Source organism: Haematobia irritans, chromosome 1, assembly GCF_050003625.1.
Source record: "Haematobia irritans isolate KBUSLIRL chromosome 1, ASM5000362v1, whole genome shotgun sequence".
Lineage (NCBI taxonomy): Eukaryota > Metazoa > Arthropoda > Insecta > Diptera > Muscidae > Haematobia > Haematobia irritans.
Genome location: NC_134397.1, coordinates 109,295,795 through 109,302,161, shown reverse-complemented (window position 1 = coordinate 109,302,161; position 6,367 = coordinate 109,295,795). Strand labels below are relative to the sequence as shown.

Genomic DNA, 6,367 nt, shown 5'->3' with positions numbered 1-6,367 from the left:
CATATAAATAGGCCCTTCAGGCATATACAAACCCTTTTTATTTGTTCCGCCATAAAACATGTAAGTCATTTAACTTGTTGTGATTTAATAATTTTGTGATTTTTATTAAAAATTTTACTTAATTTTTTTTGAAAACTTTGTATAAATTTCACTTAATTTTGTAAAATTTATTTATTTCTTTGTGTTTGTTAAAATTAGTGAATAAAAAAACGTACCAATATACCATACCATAACAATACATCATAATATACTTCATCAAGAAATTAAATAAAGTCACCCGTCTTCAGTTTTCAAATATATTCAGCCGTGGTTATTATTTTGAAAGGCCGCCAAACAAGGGTGTTTATTCCTGGGGAACAAAGAGAAAAGCAACAGTTCCTTGTCAAATTCTAGATTTTAATTCCATAAACTGGAGGGCAGGAAAAAAAACCCCAGCGACGGCTGACTTCCTGTACATTTATTGAAAGGGAAACCTCTCCAAATGTTAGGAAATCATATTAGGCATAATTTCCAGTAAAAAAATTTTAAAAAACTTGTTCCGGGGTTCACCCAATGAAGGTTTCCATCGGAATTAGGTGACCAGGACACTAAATCCAGCTTAGTGTCCACATATTAAAAACCTAGAAAATTTGGACAAAAGAACATGAAAGCTGACATCAATACGAACATTTTGAGGTATCACACATGTTCCAAATCAGCTCGGTTCCTTGTCAAATTCTAGATTTTAATTCCATCAACTGGAGGGCAGGACAAAAAACCCAAGGACGACTGACTTCCTGTACATTTTTTGAAAGGAAACTATGTCAGTCGATAAAAAGCAAGTTTATATAATTTGAAGTCATACATTTGTTAAAGAATTTGGAATCGGGTAGCACTCAGTGATAAGAGAGAAGTTCACCAATGTGGTATAACAATGGACTAAATAGTCTAAGTGAGCCTGATACATCGGGCTGCCACCTAACCTAACATAATCACCATACATTAAAATTCTAGAGTTACCTATTGACTGTGGTAAATCGTTTATAAATAACAAACATAGAACAGTCTCCAAATTATGAAATGCACTAATATTTTTTATAAGTATGAACTATTTCTAAATAAGTAAAATAGTCGAATTTTTGAATCTGCTTGCAATTCTAAATGAAATAAAAGTAGGTCTCAATCTATTGCTATATTGTTTGGATATTAATTATGCATGATTAACACATATAGATGTATTTATTTTCAATAAAAATAATACTATTGTATTTAAAGCATTGGAACATAACGATAGACTTTGTTGAATTCATATATTTTCGGTACAGCATTAAAGTTCCTTGGAATTTTACAATATTCTGCATAAATGCGTTAACTATCCTCACTCACTGTCGGCGGTTTTACTGATAGATATGAATCAGTCCCATAATCACAGAGAGGTTTCAAATTCCAGCCATGTTTCTTGACATTTGAGTTGAATTTAAAGTTTGCGAGGCAGACGACTGTTGCAAAGTACCACCAACGTTTGACATTAATTTCGATATTTGCATATGGCGCTTATAAATCTCCATAATCGCCTTGGATGGATTACTAAGTTTGCAACCATAAACTTCCATCATAAGGTGGGTACTATGTTCGGTTTTCGAGTTGAAACTCACTTTATTTTCGCGATTACTTTTCCTTAAATAATCGAAATTATAAATGAAAACAAACTTATTCCTGTAAAGTCTTGTCGAAATCTAGAAAAACAGGAAACATCGCATCAATTGAGTTAATTTATCTGCTTGACATTGGAATGTTTTAATAAAGTAACCACGAAAATTTCAACGCGAAAAGCAAACATAGTGCTTACCTATAAGTGTCAAAAGTGATTCCAATGTTATTGAAGCCTCATTTTCCTTGGGCTGCCTTTGGGTTTGTTCCTTTAGCGAGAGACTAGCGCTAAACTCTTCATCGGTGGACGTATCATCAGCCTCAGAGGAAGAACTTGAATCATTACTTGTCGTTGAACTCTGTCCGGTAAGAGAGGGATTTTTTGGCTTTTTACGTTCTTGAATTTGTTTTTGGAATGGCAAACAATTTGTTCGAAATGTAGATAGCAGATGCCTTAGAGCCTCTTGACTGATCTCAAATGAAATATGTTCATTTAATTCTGTCCATTTGAAAGATTGATAATAATTAGAATAACCATCAATCATTTCTAGATCTCTTGTATGAACACGAAATAGTTCTTTGACAATGCGATTTAAATCAGAACATGAATACGGAAGACACTTGCGAAATTTCATTCGGCGAGTCTCATGGCGCGGTGACAATGGTTTGTAGGCATTGTGCATATAATAATCACTTTGTAATTCCCACATTGGTTGGTTTTCTGAAATCGAAAAAAGAAACAAATTAAATAAAATCTTTGTATTTTAATATCTTTAAAATTCAATATCAAATAAATAAATGTAAATACGAAATTTTTCTTATAGTTGATTAATTAAAATAATAATGTATAAGTTAATAAATGAAGAAGAGAATAATTAGTGGAGACATGCAACATTAGAAGTGGTAGGGAGCACTTACGTTTGGAATGACTTTTGCTTGGTATGTAATATCCCAGTTAAATGTGTTTCTGTAATAACGACTTAAGGTTTGCATAATATCATTGCCTATCGAGGCCCATGCCGCTGTTTTGCGTTAGGTTTTTATACGGTGAACCAACTGGGAACCACCATATTGTAGAGCCAGAGTATCACCATGTTCCTCGTATAGATTTTCCAACATAGTAACACAAACAGAATCAAATTCCAAATTTGGGGACTTTATAAAATCCCATTGCACATTTTCCTATAGCAAATTGGGCGTTTTTTGGTTCGATCCAAACAATCAACACAGTTTGTACGCACAATACCAGTTTGAAAGGTCAATGGCAGAGAATGAAGCCGACCCATTTTTGTCGGCGGCGGCTGACATTAAATTTTTGCATCCGGCGGCGGCGGCTTGACGGCTAAGCCGATATAAATAAGTCTCTTCGGCGGCGGACAATTATCCATTATAAAATCAATTTGAAGTTATTCGAATGGTAATGAGATTAGTTGTACAACCAATCGTACAATCAAATTTACATTTCATTCAAATTTTCTGAGGTAAATTTTTGCAAAATTATGATAACACTTTGAAATAGATTGATTGGGGGTGAAAGGCTCAAAATTTTGACTAAAATTACTACAATTATTAATAAAGTTTTTTGATTTAAACCAATATTTTTGATTAATTGGCGGCTAAATTTGAGTCGAGATGAGCCGACATATTCGGCGGCGGCGTCGACTGGCAAAAAATGGCCGGCGGCGACTGAAATCGGCGGCGCGACTCGGCGGCTTCATTCTCTGGTCAATGGTAATCCTTGAGCCTTGAAGAACATGACAATTTGTTGCACAACGAACTCTGCTAAATATGCCAACATTTCCATAACATTTCCGCCACCTCGACTTTTACGAGCCATATCAAATGGAATAACTTTTCACGTTTCTTCACTAAGTTCAGCATTACAAGCGGTGACCCATAATGGAATAGTAAGCGCTCAAAATGACGAGCAGGAGTTTGGGCATAGCGATCAGACAATCTAACTAACATTTCAAAGGAAACTATAATATTTGATTCATGGTGGTGGGTATTTAAGATTCGGTCAGGCCGAATTTACTGCTGTACATATATACTTGTTTTATTTATTTTATTTATGCCCTTTAAGGTGAGTACTATGTTCGGGATTTTCACCAAAACACAAAATTAATAGTACAAATATATCTAGGAAGACGATTACATTTTGATCAAGTCTTGCAAAATAATGGATGGAAAAGATACAAGGAATTGATTGCAAATAATTTTATTTTTCTAAATTAATTAATTAAAAAAAGTAACCGTGAAAACAAGCTGGTTTTCAGTTTGAAAAGTGAACATATACACCCAGAAAAAAGTGACCCCTTCTTTAAGTTAAAATGGACTCATTGTGAAAAAAGTTGAACTTCGTATAGCGCCAAAGACATTTTTATTTGTTTGAACGATGTGATTTTCGTAGAAATTAGGTATAATGCATTCCATATATTAGTTAACATTTTCCTATATTTATGTACCACTATACTACAGAATGAAAAAATTTAACTGATTTGAATTCATATATGGAATGATTTTATTGAAATTTTTTCATTCATTTGGACAAATCTTACATATTTGTGGTAAAACTTTTACTTCATAATTAGAACTGCTTACCTTCGTTTTTAAATACAATTTTATTTATTTATATAAGCAATTTTATCTTCAATAAAAGACATGTTTTATTAATATATTGAATACATTTATTAAGAATCAACGGCATCGACTGTTATTGAAATATTAGTTTATTATTCCACTATTTCCAATTTCCATGTGAAATTATCAACTGTAAACCGCACTTTTTCTTCTTTTGTACTTTTCACTTTTAATAAGTTGCTGCCTAACGATTTTGTCCTCCTTTTACAATTTCAATACCTACAAATATAAAAAATCATAAACCATTTTTGTGACAAAAGGTTAGCGTCACTGAATATTACCTGATAATTGAAGATTCCAAAATGAAGACAAATGAAAGGGTTGTTATCCTGCTGGTGTTTTCTTTCTTTATACACCATCACGAACATTGATAGATTTATTTTCAAAAACACGAAAAATTTTCTCACTAATTTAAAATAACAAATATTTTATATATTTTATTTGTTATTTATTATATTATTTTACCATATTATTTTTTAACAATCTCTCCGTATACCACAACAACGCGATTCCAACTAAAAAAACAACCCACGCGCAAACACAAACGATGACAGGTATCGATTACAGGTAGACAATAGAAATATAGGAAAATTTCCTATATTCTAACAAGAGCGTTTCCTTAAGTTTTGAAATGATTGCATACTTCTTAGTACGAATGAACTAAAATATTTTTCTATGCCAAGTGTTGTTCGTATGTATGAAAAACTTTCTATTATAAAGGAAGTCGCAATTATCATTTTATAGGAAATTTTACTAATTTTGAGGAAACTTGGTTTTAGTTCGGATTTTATTTATTTTAACGAATGCTTTGTTATCGGTGAATAAAATTTTCTTGTTCAGTAGTAAATTCTTATACCCAGCGAAGAAAACAGTATAAGTAAAATTCCATGCCTTATTCTAGTTAATGAACTATTCCTAACTGCTTACAGTTTAGGATTTTTTACTGAAACGAGTAAATTTTATTATTTCTCACAAAAATTTACCTTAATGGAAATAAAATGGATAAACTATATTGATGAAAATTTTTTCCTTTAGTTTCGAAGGCACTTTTTTCTACTTCATTAAAGTAGAGTTGCGTAGTTCATGAACGAACTAGTACAATTGAACGGGTTAGTAAAATGAACGAACTGAGCTAGTTCGTATCAGTCGGTCTTTTTCGTTCACAAGCTCATTCAGCTCTGTACTTAGGGCATTGTATATTTCTCATTTCGTTCACAGCTCACTTGATGAACGAATCAGCTGTCAGCATGGTTGCCATACAGATTGTATCGACAAATTATTGTATTTCGGGTATACCTAAATAAAAACTTCCAATTATTTTATGTTATTGTGAAGTAATGTTTTATTTAGGTAAGAAGAACTTTTGGGAGAATTTTTGTTGATGTGGCAATATTTATCAGACGTTTTATTATTTCATTTTCAATTTTTACCCAAAGTATTCCCAAAGTGAAGAGTTAAATAAAATAATATCTACTAATAGAAAATACAGCAACATATGGGTTCAAGGAAGATGGTCAATTGAGAGCAAAATGCAATTATTGCAAAATGTCTCTCAGCATTGCAGGAGGATCAAATGGAAATTTATCAAGACACATGAAGTCAAAGCATCCACTTGTGACATTGGTCACTGAACGGGAACCAACATCACATGATTTGCCTTCATCAAGCTCTCAAAACCAAATACAAAGGTCTATTCCCAGTGTTCCACAAAGAAGTCAGCAGCCAACTATGACTCATTTCATCCATAGACCACTACCAATTCGGAAAGTTGAACAAATTGACAACCTTGTTTTGGAAATGGTGGCGAAAGGACACCATGCATTGAGAATAGAATATAACAGAATTATGAATGAAAAAGAATATAACAGAATTATGAATGAAATTAATGCAGCAATACGATCAGCTACAGCAGTCTGTCTTACAACCGATGGATGGACATCGAAAACAAATACGAGCTATGTCGCAGTAACTGCTCACTTCATTGATGGAAATTCTTCACTAAAAACATATTTATTGGCATGTGAAGAGTTCGGAGAAAATCATACTGCAGAAAATCTATACAATTTTTTAAAAAAGGTAATGAAAGAATTTGATATAT

At 32.5% G+C, this 6,367-nt stretch overlaps 1 pseudogene; it reads right to left on the bottom strand.

Annotated features, from left to right (window-relative positions):
* Positions 1–1,199: 1,199 nt before the first annotated feature.
* LOC142230893 (polyphosphoinositide phosphatase-like) lies at positions 1,200–3,597 on the bottom strand (annotated as a pseudogene).
* Between the last annotated feature and the right edge of the window lie 2,770 nt (positions 3,598–6,367).